The sequence below is a fragment of the Meles meles genome, chromosome 2 (assembly GCF_922984935.1).
Source record: "Meles meles chromosome 2, mMelMel3.1 paternal haplotype, whole genome shotgun sequence".
Taxonomy (NCBI): domain Eukaryota; kingdom Metazoa; phylum Chordata; class Mammalia; order Carnivora; family Mustelidae; genus Meles; species Meles meles.
In genome coordinates, this window is record NC_060067.1 from 121148671 (window position 1) to 121162342 (window position 13672).

The window sequence follows — 13672 nt, forward strand, 5'->3', positions numbered from 1 at the left end:
TTCTTTCATCTTATTACAGAAAAGTCTACATGTAGTTGATTTAAAGGCAAATAATATTTTTTAAAGGCAAATAATATTTTATATTGAGCTCAACAAAATTAGGTGTAAACATTAACATTTAGCTATGGATAAATGTACATGTTTATACTTTGGTGAATATTCTAAGAGGACCTAGTGAGCTCATTTAAGTCAAGCAGCCATTATAGAAAAAAAATGTCAGTATAACTGTGAATTACTAATCTCGTGATTTTGAGTAATATTAAGCATTTACCACATAGACATATAGCAACCAATATGAGCATAAAAAATTTACACCACTTTTTGAGATTATCTGAGGAAAATGCTCTTAATGGCAATAAAAATCTAAATACTGTAGCAACCTCGAAATTTTTCAAGGTAAAATTTTTTATTTGAAGAAATAATGTAACTGTTAAATATATTCTAAAGCTCTAGTCTACTCTCTTCTAAAGAATCTAATTTTCAAGATCTTAATTTTAACTGTAATTTAGCCATCCAAGTATTTTAGAGATAAGGACATTACAAATCATTTATCAAATGATTTAGTGTTGCTCAGTAGAAATGTCTGCACAGATGAGGTTTAAAACTATGAAAGTGATCACATTATCCTTATCCTGGTTTGTAAGTGAAGGTAGAGAGTAAAATTAGTGTCTTTAAATTATGGTGGATCTTGATAATGCTAAGACTTAATCAAAGAAGAAGTTGCTATCAAGCTATCAATTTTAGTTGATGATTTCCAGAACTCGGCAACACATTTTATATTTTATAAAACAAAGCACTAAATATATTACAGTTGTGCTGAGCAGAGAATACTTTCAATATACATTTATTTTCAAAAACAATCTCACTACCTGGATGACTTATACCTTGAAAATGTAAACTACATTATAAACCTATTTGCTATCAAGAATATCAAGAGAGTCAAATTACCTGGTATCTTTTACCTTCAGAATACCTGGCTTCTTCCACAGGATTAGCAGTCTCTGGGCAAATTTTGCTGAAATTTAAAGTTTGTTAGAGTTCCCAATGGCCAATCAGCATAGACTCACTTAGCACTAGCAAACAATTTGTTACCAGTGCCCACAGATAACCATAGAGGGCAAAGTAATTTTAATCTAAAAATGTTTTTGTGGTGAAAAGCTGCTATCAAATGTTCCAGAAAGTAGGATAAACAGAACATATAAATACCTCAGTTTGGTGTATGATGTTGTCAGATAATTCAAATTGATTTCAGAGCTATTAATTATGACTCTCTGAATAACAAGTTTGTTTAGTGGAAACATTTTAGCTATCCTTTTGTGTAGAAAGTTTATAATTTCATTTTTTTTTCTGTATTAAACCCAGAAACACTTAACAAATATGTATTGGGTACCTAATATGTGACAGACACTGGGGAAACAGCAGTGACAAAGCAGACAGAAAAAAAATAATCTGGTGGGGAAACTGAATAAACAAAATAAGTAAAATATATTGTGTAGATAGTGACAAAGACAAACTCTAAGAAGAAAAAGTATTGTAAGGAGAGGGGATGACAAACACTGGGGGTCAGGACATGGAGACACTGAGTTGAAATACTAGAAGGCCTCACTAGGAAGGTGACTTTTGAGCCATGTAAACACATGGCATTTAGGGGAAGAGCATTCTGAGTAGAAGGAAGGGAAAGATAAGAGCCCCAGAGACAAGACTCTGTTGACTTGTTCCAGAAATAGAGAAGAGGGCATTTTGGTTAGAAAGACTGAATGAAGTGAGTAGCAGGAAATGAGGTAAAAAAAGGTCATAGATGGCAGATGACATAGGGCCTACAGATCATTGCAAGGCTCTTGACTTTACCCTGAGTGAGAAGGAATCCTTGGAGGTTTTAGGCAGAGAAGTAACTGTAGAGTAATTGAGGTAGGAAAAGGCAGACATGGGCTAGGAAGCTCTCAAGGTAATCCAGGCAAATGGTGATTAGGAATCAGAGTGATAGACAGAAGGGATGGGGTAACTGGTCAAGTTCTGGATATATTTTGAAAGTAAAGCCAGTAGGATTTGTTGACATACCAGATGTGGAGTATGAGAGAAAATCAAGAATCAAGGGTGACTCCAAAGTTTTTTGCTCTGAACAACCATAATAATGAAGTTGTCTTTTATTGATATGGGGGAAACTGTAGAAGAAGTGGTTTGGGGGGAAACACTGAGAGTTTTGGTTTGGATATGAATATTACAGAATGGTCAATTTAGGACATTGACTTTCTCAGTGAAACAGGTAGTACACCCATATTAGAATAAGCCTTTCTGGGCCAATTGCCTGCTCTCTCCTCTTTTGCTCATTCTGTGTGCCAAAATAATGATTGCAATAGTTCGGGTTAAAAATATTACAATACCTGCAGGGATAATTTACATTAGAACTATATATGAAGTATTAATGTACAATAATGTAAGAATTATTTAATCCATACCAAATGATAAGATGGTTAAACACAATTTTAACAAACTGTGAATAATATATAATGAGATTTAAATGTAAACTTCCCATTTCTCCTAACTTCCGAAACAGATAAAAGCCAAAATAAAACAAAAAAGCTGTCCCTTGGACAGCTTTAGCTGGGAGAATGGTGTCTTTTCTAGTTTCGGCTGAATCCCTATTTTTGCTCTGTCCAAGTTCTGCAGATCCTTTTTGAGTCTCTGGGGCTGGTTTTTAAAACACTTGCCAGGACTAGAGTTTGAGCTGTTGGGCTGGAGCTATTGTTGATTCGCCATTCAACCATGGATTTTAGAATATTTGAGTGTTGTCATTAATGACAGAGACATTTAGATCTAGTAGCTTTGGAGTCAAACAGACCTGAGTTCAAAAACTGACTCTACCACCTGTTTGTTATGGTCAGTTAACTAAGCAACTAAATGGGATCTTTCTGAACTTCCATTTCTTCATCTGAAAATGAGGAGCATAGTCACAAGCTAAACTTTCATTGAATGATAACTTTGCTGTGAGCATTTTTCTCAAAAACATTTTCACCACATAAGGAATTGGCTGTAAGGCAATTTTGTCATAAAAGATAAAAAAATTACTGTTTAACAGTTTGGCTTAACCATTTGGTTTGATTTCTCAAATGTTGTTTGATTGACAACAGTACTCCCATTTTTATATTATTTAAACCTTGCCCTCATAATGGTCTATACAATGATGCAGAGTTTTGATCCTACATTTCCCACAGAACTTAATAGACATTTACCACCGGACATGTGACAATATGCCAAGAACATATGCCAAGAAAGTAGAAGGCTTTCACAAGGGGACACAAAGTTCAGTTACTAATATGCATCCTAGTATTTGGAAACTGATACGTCTCAGTTTTATTTTATTTTATATTAATATTTATTTATTTATTTGAAAGAGAGAGAGTAGGAGTGCATGTGCATAGGCAAGCACAGCAGGGAGAGGTGGTAGGAGAGGGAGAGAGAGAATGTCAACCAGACTCCCCCTGAGAATGGAGCTGGTGGGGGTGAGTGCTCCTTCTCACACCCTGAGATCATGACCTGAGCCAAAATCAAGACTCAGATGCTTCATATGATATGGAACAGCTGCATTGAAGTGTTTGTTTTCAAATCACTAGTTTCTGATGTGAAAAAAAAACTGAGTATCTTCTGAAAAAATTTTTTATGAATACCGTTTTCTCATTTAGAAAAGTAAAGGTTAAAAAAATAAAATCTTTAAGGGAACACAATTATCAGTATTGTGATGACACTAATGATTTACTTAAATCAATTTTTTTTTTACAATCGATTGGATGCTTGTTGACGGTTCCATGTTTAGTATTACAAACATGTATCTATCAGTTTTGTTACAGCAGTACTTCATAATAAACCACCCCAAACTCAAACTCAAACTCAAACAAAGAAAAAAAAAGAAAAAGAAAAAGAAAAGGACTAGGGTGCTTAACTGACTGAGCCACCCAGGCCCCCCTTATACTTCTCTTAATGGAGGAGAAAATTTTAGTGAGAAAAGAAAAGGTGTGATGCCAATGAGATGAATCTTCAGGGAAAAAAAAAAGGTAGAATACTATGAATGGAAGACTGAAAACACGGGCCTAGATATAATCTACAGAATAAAATCAGTTATTTGTGCAGTATTACCCCGAATCTGCACTATACATTTTGAATGTACTCAATATTTTGTATTTCAGGGCAAAGTGTTTTTAATTTTGTTATTCATTTTTCATGTTTCATTATGCCCCCTTTAATGAATGCCCTTTTTATTTTTCGTGATTGTATCTTTTACGGCAAAGTTGCTTTACGGTCAGTTAGGTATGCGAGGAAAATGCTTGCGGTGGACTTGCTTGCCGCGGAGATGTTCCGGGTGAAGCTGCCTGGAACCTGTGAGGTATTTCTCCTTTATGTCACTGACGGGAAAATGTTTACTTCTATCTAGATGTATTGTGTTTAATAAGAGAAAATTCTTCGAATTTTAAGAGAAAAAAATTGCTTAGCTACTAGTCCTAGCAAGGAATAAACTGGCAGTAGTTAAATATACATGCTCCCAAAGTTAAAATGAATTCAGAGCTTCAGGAAAAAAAAAATCAACTTGGGCTTTAAATTTAGAACCTACAATTGACTAAAGGAAAAAAAAAGAGCCTATTCTGGTTTGAAGGTTGCAGAGAAGAAACTGCAGCGGCGGGGGTTGGTGGGGACAACCTAGAGCGATCATTTGCTAAAGTTCTCTGAGGTGGAGGTGTTTCTTCTACCCTCTCTTGCCCCGAGTTAAGCTTGAACTACAAAAATTCAACGTACGTTTTCTAAATGTTTTTTGTGTCATAAACAGTTTTGCCATAACATTTGTTAGGAATAAATAGCCAGGGAAAAAGAACAGTGTTGTATTAAAAAAAAAAGTATCCTCACACCATCCCTATTTAACTGGAAAACAAAACAAAACTAGGAAGCAATAGAGAAGGCAAGAAATGGACGCTTGGATTTTCTTCTGGTGTTTGGCTGACAGTTGAAGAATGGACACCTCCACAGATTACGTACCTAGCCTGCCTTTCCTGGGTCACACTGACCCAGAGTCGCTCCTCAAAGATTTTAAGATGAAAGTAGCCCATGGAACATGTTGCATTTTGTGGTGGCTTTTTCATGTCTTACGCTTCACTTGAGTGAGTGCAATCATATAAAATGTTAGTGAACTAGGAACCTACACTATCAGTTCCAGCTATTGGACCCTCATCTGGGAGTAAGGTTTTAGTTGTTTTGTCTTGTGGTCCCATCTATTTCTGGAATGTTCCACCCATCTTCCCTGTACTTGTGCTCTAAGCCCAATTGCTTTGATAGATATTTTTAAAAAAATATTACAGGAAATGATTTTATCTTCTGGTATCTTGATCCCCAACTTATTTTTTCCCCCAACTTATTTTTAACACTATTCTGCAACACATTTCTCTGTATCATCTTAGGCAATTAGAGGTAAACATATTATTATACACAGAGAGAGGGAGAGGGAGAAATTATGTATAGTATATAAATATATATATAGTAATTCTTTTTTTTCTAATTTACTTACACAGCACATGTACATTTCCTCTGCAGACTCAGTGGGGTATTAGTACAGTGTTGTGATTAGAAAATAGGGGCTGTGTTGAGTAATTTCCATTTTACCTATAAAATGTCTATAAATAGACATTTTAAAGATTTGTCAAGGCTTTAGGCTTTTCATAGAAGTATTTATTCCCCCTTAATCTTCAGAATGGAGTCCAGAATGGGTGTGCTGGGAGTCGTATCCTGTGTTTAGAGAAGGCTTTTGTTTTAAATATGTTCATTCATGTGTATATCAATATTCATCCTAAATTAAAGGAAAAAAGGTCACTTTTTCTAAAACATCACTTGCAACCAACTTTCTCATCTACCCTAAAATTATTTTTATTTTTAGTTTTTATTTTTTTTCCTCTCAGTATTTGAGAATTTCAACAGAAGTACATAAAAATTTCAGCCAGATAGGGAAACATGGAGGGTCACAGAGCAGCATGAAGCTAGCTGTGTTCATTTCTCTAGGCTATTTGTTTACTCATTCAGCTATTACTAGCAAAGAGAAGACATGTCAATATAATTTACTTTTATTTTTATATTAGAAAGATGTCTTATTACACCTTAAAATGTAACTCAGAGGATGTAGTTAAAATATAATTATAATGATACCAGTCTTTTCCTTCAGGACATGGTGACATTGCTGGAAGTGGCTGTAAAACTTTGTTGTTACCTCAAGGAGGGGAAATATCTTTCATTCTCAAAATAGTGTTTTTCAGAGGTTGCCGTTTTGTTTTTCAGGACTAAGAATCTTGTCCTTAGGAGACAGAATATGACAACATTTACCAGCTAGTTATTCATTGCATTGGGCACATACTAATATTTTCTTACCAAATTGGAGCATATACCCTCTTCTCAGTTTTTAGTTTTCAGTGTTAGTGTTTTATTTTAGCTCTTCTCTCATGACTTTCTTACTTCTCATGAACCTAGATTTTCTGTATGCTTGTCAACTCCTGTTCCAGTTATCTATTGGTCTTTAAAACACCAATATAGGGGTGCCTGTGTGGCTCAGTCAGTTTAGCAACTACCTTTGGCTCGTCATAATCCCAGAGTCCTGGGACTGAACCCCATGCGGACTCTCTGCCCAGCAGGGAGCCTGCTTCTCCCTCTCTTTCTGTCTGCTGCTCCCCCGGCTTGTGCTCTCTCTCTCTCTGTGTCAAATAAACAAATAAAATCTCAAAAAAACCACAATATATTATTTTCTCTCAAGGTTCTGTAGTGTGATCTGGTTTAGCTATGAGATCCTCACTTGGGATCTTTCATTTGGAACTTCAGAGAGGAGAAAGTGCAAAGTCTTATCCAAAGTTATCCAAAGACTTGACTGAACTGTCCATCCAAGATGGTGCCTTGGTGCTTCTCCATATGACCTCTTTCTCTCTGGTAGAACAGACTGGACCTCTTACATGGTGGCTCAGTACTTTAAAATATTCAGTGGGCTAAAAGCTCATTAACTGGATTTGTTGGCTTAATAAAAATTCCCATGCAAATTACATTCTATCATATTCTGTTCTTTCTCAGGTGGACTCCTCTGTCTTATATTTCATGAATTCCAGGTCTCAACCAGACAGAAGTTGTTAAGCTAGAAGTTGTGAGTTAAGCCTGGAATTGTTATGGAGTCATTGTCATTATGTTGGTCAAAGCCATCAGATCCAGAGGAGTGCAGAAGTAGTTTTTCCATGCCTTGATGTAGAGAAGTGACAGTGTCCCATTGTCAAAGAGCTTGTAGAATGGGGATATCATAGGAATCATTTTTGGAGACTACAATGTGCCCAAGTCAATCTCTGATAACAGTGCAGGTATTGAGCTTTCAAAAGGCATTCAATTCAGAATGTTTGGTATACCTGTATTAGTGAGGGTTCCCCAGAGAAAGAGGACCAGTAGGAGATATATATATATTCATATGTATGTGAGCCCAGATATGTATGTATGTGTCTGCGTGTGTGATGTGTGTTTGTTTGTTTGTTTGTTTATTTATTTCCATATAGGCTCACATGGTTATGGAGGCTGAGAAGTCCCATAGTTTGCCATCTGCAATCTGGAAACCTAGGAAAACCAGTGATATAAATCCAGTCTGAGTCAGGGGAACAGATGGCATAAAACCCACTCTAGGGGCAGAAGAAGATAGATTTCTTAGTTCAAGCAGCCAGGTAGGAACCAAAAGCTGCAAATTCCCCCTTCTACTTTTTGTTTTATTCTGGCCCTAAGTGGGTTGGATGATGCCTACCCATTGAGGGGGACAATCTACTAAGTCCACGTATTCAAGTGCTAATCTTACTGAATTTTACTTAGAGATAATATTTCATTTGGACACCTCTGTTGATTCAGAATTGCTGTATCAAACACCAGAAATTTTACTGAATTTTAAAGTAGAGTTGGAAATAAAGGGCCAAACTTCAAGTTTAAAAAAAAGAAAAGATCATCAATTTACTAATAGTTTGTTTATATCCTAAGTGATAACAGTAGCTAAATTTTAAAATTAAACAGTTTTTTTAAAAAGATTTTATTTATTTATTTGACAGACAGAGATCACAAGTAGGCAGAGAGGCAGGCAGGGGTGGGGGAAGGGGAAGCAGGTTCCCTGCTGAGCGGAGAGCCCGATGCGGGACTTGATCCTAGGACCCTGGGACCATGACCCAAGCCGAAGGCAGAGGCTTAACCTACTAAGCCACCCAGGCGCCCCAAAATTAAATAGTTTATCATGGTTATGACTTTATATAATCATCTAAAATAGGAGTCAGTATTCTATGGGCTGTGGACCAAATCTGTTCCATCATCACAAAGTTTTATTGGACACAGCCGTATCTGTTTGTTCGCATACATCTATGGCTGCTGTTGCTACAATGACAGATTGGAGTAGTTGTGACAGAATCCATATGAACTGCTTAGCCAGAAATGCTTACTAACTGGTCCTTTAAAGAAAAAGTTTACTTTTTCTGCTTTACAGAAAAGTTTGGTGACCCCTGAGTAAAATAGTGAGGGTTAAATTTGTATTTTAAAAAGAGATGATAAGTTCTCACACTGATGCATGTCTTATCTTTTATTTCTATTAACATATAATGTATTACTTGCCCCAGGGATACAGGTCTGTGAATCATCAGGCTTACACATCTCACAGCACTCACCATAGCACATACCCTCCCCAATGTCCATAACCAGCCACCTTATCCCTCCCCCCACCCCCCAGCAACCCTCAGTTTGTTTCTTGAGACTAAGAGTCTCTTATGCTTTATCTCATTCCCAATCCCATCTTGTTTCATTTTTTTCCTCCCTAGTCCCCACAATCCCCCACCCTAACTCTTAGCTTCTTCATATCAGAGAGATCATATGCTAATTATCTTTCTCTGACTGACTTATTTCGCTTAGCATAATACCCTCTAGTGGCAAATGGCAAGATTTCAGTTTTTTTGATGGCTGCATTCCATTGTGTGTGTGTGTGTGTGTGTGTGTATACATACACGTGCTGCATCTTCATTATCCATTCATCTGTTAATGGGCATCTACATTCTTTCCATAGTTTGGCTATTGTGGACATTGCTGCTATAAACATTGGGGTGCACGTTCCCCTTCGGATCACTACATTTGTATCTTTAGGGTTAATACCCAGTAGTGCAGTTTTTGGGTCATAGGGTAGCTCTATTTTCAACGTTTTGAGGAACCTCCATACTGTTTTTCCACTTTTCCAGAGTGGCTGTACCAGCTTGCATTCCCACCAACAGTGTAGGAGGGTTCCCCTTTCTCTGCATCCTTACCAACATCTGTTGTTTGATACAGGTCTTATCTTTTTGGTACTCTAGGAGTCATAAAATTGAAGAGGGGACACCTGAGAAAGACCAGAGTAATTTGCATGGGAACTTTTACAATTAAACCAACAAGTCCAGGTAATGAGTTCCCAACCCACTGAATAGTTTAAACAAGGGCAGAAATATTTACAAATATTTGCACTTGGATAAACAAAAGTCTGAGTGATTGCTTCATGGTTTCCCTTTAACTAGTATTGATCCTTTTTTTTTTTTTAAGATTTTTTATTTATTTATTTGACAGATAGAGATCACAAGTAGGGAGAGAGGCAGGCAGAGAGAGAGAGAGGAGGAAGCAGGCTCCCTGCCAAGCAGAGAGCCTGAATGCGGGGCTCCATCCCAGGACCCTGGGATCATGACCTGAGCGAAAGGCAGAGGCTTTAACCCACTGAGCCACCCAGGCGCCCCTTGATCTTTTTTTTAAAGTGAGACTCATATTTCCTGACATTAGATTATCTTTTCCAACAAAGTGTTTTTATATTTTTCTGCTTTTCTCCTACTTTCATTATTTCTTCTCTTGGTCATTCAGAGGGATTCACTTACTTAGAGATAGACTGGTTTTTTTTTTTTTGTTTGTTTGTTTGTTTTGTTTTTTTAATGAAAGGAATCCAAATGGAAAGTTAAAGTTTGGTTTTTTTTTTTGGTTCAGAAATGGTAATAGAAAATCAGCAGGGTTAGTCATGAAAGAAGCAGGGTGTAGAATATGTCACAATCATAAATTGAAAAGTGGGGCAGGGTGATATTTAGTGTTCCCCACTGATTAAATGTGGGTTACCTGACTGCCAGCCGGGGAGGATATTGATTGAGAGGCATTATGTTGAAGGAGGTAGGAAGGGCTTGAAATGAGGGGATGGGACCTAGAGTGACCATAGAGAGAGGGACAGAGTCCCTCTCTGCCCTGTGGCCACACTAATAACCACAGACCATGCACCCCCACAGCATGGCCTATGCTGAGAAGACTTTTAGTGTACCATTGCCTGGTGAGGGCCTGCATGTTTGCTGGGGCTCATCTTGTAGAAGTAATCTTCCTCATGTCCTAAGACCTATCTTAATTTACCCAAACTCCCTTATGTGGCCAGCCTTCTTTATGCGATCCAAGAAACTCATACGCCTCCCAGACTTTGGGATCTGGAAGAGATGTGTAGGCGAAGAACTCTATCGCCACTTCCTGAGAACCTGGCATGTCTCCATATGGACCACATGGGCAAAGGTTGACTACAGTCTGACCTAAGGCTTGGCCAAGTACCCTGTGATTCCTTCTGGAGCAAGGAGGGATAAGCAGCCTGGAGCAGAAATTCCAGAGACAGTAGCTCTCCCACCTCTCCATCTTCTGGGAGTTGGTCGCAAGGCTATTTCTCATCTATCTCCCTGGTTTCAGTTGCTTAAGACTTTCAGCCTCTTCCCCTTTAAGGCTCCACTGCAGATTTCCTTGTAAGTCTCTCTACTTAGCCATATGTGAGAGCTGGCTCCTCCACAGTGGAATGACCTACTTCCCTGTGCTGGACCCTTCGGCTCAGTGATCATCCTCTGGGACCAGATAGCTGACACCATGCTGATCCTGCTTTTGCTCTCTGTGAAAGTAATAAACTGTTTAACTTCATCTGAGCTTGGTGTCTCCCTGCTGGCTGAATCAGTGGTTATGACATGCAAACCTAGCAGCTGCAGTTGAGATCCTTATGGCCCTGTTACAAATCACACTGCCTTTCGGGCAGTGCTTGACAGTTTTGTCCTATTTTGACAATAGCTTGAAGGAAGGGATATTTTCCTTGTTTACTCACAGTCTCTGTTCTCAAAAAGATCCTTTTTTGATCACCTGATTATGACATGAAACCTGTAAAATTATATCTTCTTATTAATACCAAAGGACAAAGAAGTAAAAACATAGATAGGGTTACTACATGCGCTCTTATCCAAAATTTCCTCTTTTGATTCCCAGTTAAGTTCACCTATTTTATAAGGGTGAGTTTTCTCTATAAAAGAAGAAGCTGTGAGAGATATATGGGATGTGGACTTTGGAGCAGATTCCTTTCCTCCACTTCATAACTGCATCATCTCAGGCAAGTTACTATATGTCTCTGTAACTTAGTTTCCTTACCTGTAAAATGTGGTAGACTTATAGTATTTGTTGAGAATGAGGTAATGTACGTAAAAATGAAGTAATATATGGGGGCGCCTGGGTGGCTCAGTGGGTTAAAGCCTCTGCCTTTCGCTCAGGTCATGATCCCAGGGTCCTGGGATCGAGCCGCGCATTGGGCTCTCTGCTTGGCGGGGAGCCTGCTTCCTCCTCTCTCTCTTTCTGCCTGCCTCTCTCCCTACTTGTGATCTCTATCTGTCAAATAAATAAATAAAATCTTTTAAAAAAATGAGGTAATATATGTAAAATGCTTAGAATAGAAGTGGCACACAGTCGGTGTATAATAAGCATTAGCTACTATATCAATGAAAATCATGGTACTCAGACTTTAAGGTGTACAAGAATCGCCTGTTCACTCCCAGTTTCTCATTGAGTCAGTCTTGGGTGGTGCTCCAGAATTTGCATTTCTGATGCTGCTGATCAGAAGACTGTTCCCAAGGCCTCAATCTCATCAAAAGCTTCTGTTTACAAAGATGCATTAGGGCAAGAAAAAAATGTTCTTTGAGTTTCGAAGGACCAGGTAATTATATAACAATTGGATGCATCCAAGTGTTAAGATGGAGAAAGGAAGGGGAGTGGAGAGGAGAGAGATGACGATCCTGAGAACCTCATTAACATGTTGGGCTCTGAACAGCAACTACTGAGTACAGGCCACATGTAATGAATGAGGTGATGAGGACTAGAGGAGGATATTAATTTACTTTCAATAATACCATTACTCAAGCCCATCTAACTTGAGAGTTCGTGCACTTTGCACAATATGTAAAAACGTATGCCAAAATATGAGAAGACCCTTGCTTTGAAAATATTCTTTCGGGATGCCTGGGTGGCTCTGTCGGTTAAGCCACTGCCTTCGGCTCAGGTCATGATCCCAGGGTCCTGGGATCAAGTCCTGCATGGGGCTCCTTGCTCAGCGGGGAGTCTCCTTCTCTCTGCCTCTGCCTGCCACTCTGCTGGCTTGTGTGTGCTCTCTCTCTCTGACAAGTAAATAAATAAAATCTTTTTTAAAAAAGAAAAGAAAAAATATTCTTTAGGGCTCAAGTCATTAAACCTGGCTAAGAAAATTGTGATATAGGACAAGCTTACTTTTCACCAGTGTTCTCATCATTAAAGATTTCCTGCTCACTTATGGCTTGACATCCATTACTGATAAATATACACTAATGAAGGGGAGGCGAACCATAAGAGACTATGGACTCTGAAAAACAACCTGAGGGTTTTGAAGGGGCAGGGCTGGGAGGTTGGGGGAACCAGGTGGTGAGTAATAGGGAGGGCACGTATTGCATGGAGCACTGGGTGTTGTGCAAAAACAATGAATACTGTTACGCTGAAAAAAATAAATAAATTAAAGGGAAAAAAATATACACTAATGAATAGAGTATAATGGCAAGGGGTGAGATTCTAAAAACAGTCTGCCTTTGTTTTACCCTCAGCTTTGCCACTTGTGACCTTGTTCAAGCTGTATATCTCTTTGTGCCTGACTCAGTTCCTTCATCAATAGAATGGGGGATGACAAAAATACTTACCTGATAGAGTTCTGTGAGGATTGAATGAATTATTAGAATAATTGGAAAAATATGAATATGATCCGTATATTACAAAATACTATCAGCAATGTTTAGTTTCTTTAGAATGAGAATGAGAATGGTATTATAGCAATTTAGGAGAATTTCTTGTTTTTATACTAAATACTGAAGTATATAGGGGTGAAGCATTATGATGTCATGATGTTTGCAACCACTCTGTAATGGTGTGCACGTGTGTGTGTGTGTGTGTGTGTGTGTGTGAGTGTGTGAGTGTGAGTTTTCTACTTCATCCTTCTCCCTACCCCACCTAAAACCAGATCAAATCAGAGTAGGATTGCCAGATACAAAATAGGATGCTCCATTAAATTTGAATTTTATATAAATAATGAATGATTTATTTAGTATAAATATGTCCCAAATAATTCACAGAGGCCAAATAGTGCATGGAACATACTTAAACTAAGACGTTTTTCATTGTTTATCTGAAATTTAACTAGGCATTCTATATTTTTGTTAAACCTGGCGACTCTAATAAGAGCCATTTATTCTCCTGATATATATGGTTGACCCTGCCCACAAGCATGCCAAAATCTTAGTTATATTGATTTATCCATGACAAAATACTTAGAGTTCTTCTGAGTTTTAAA

General features: G+C 38.0%; 1 long non-coding RNA gene across 1 annotated transcript in view; it reads left to right on the forward strand.

Annotated features, from left to right (window-relative positions):
* The first annotated feature begins 4333 nt into the window (after positions 1-4333).
* Positions 4334-13672, forward strand: part of LOC123937080 — a 285993-nt gene continuing 276654 nt past the window's right edge. The window contains exon 1 of the long non-coding RNA XR_006817409.1: positions 4334-4378. This is a non-coding gene — a long non-coding RNA (uncharacterized LOC123937080). The remainder of the gene's footprint in view (positions 4379-13672) is intronic.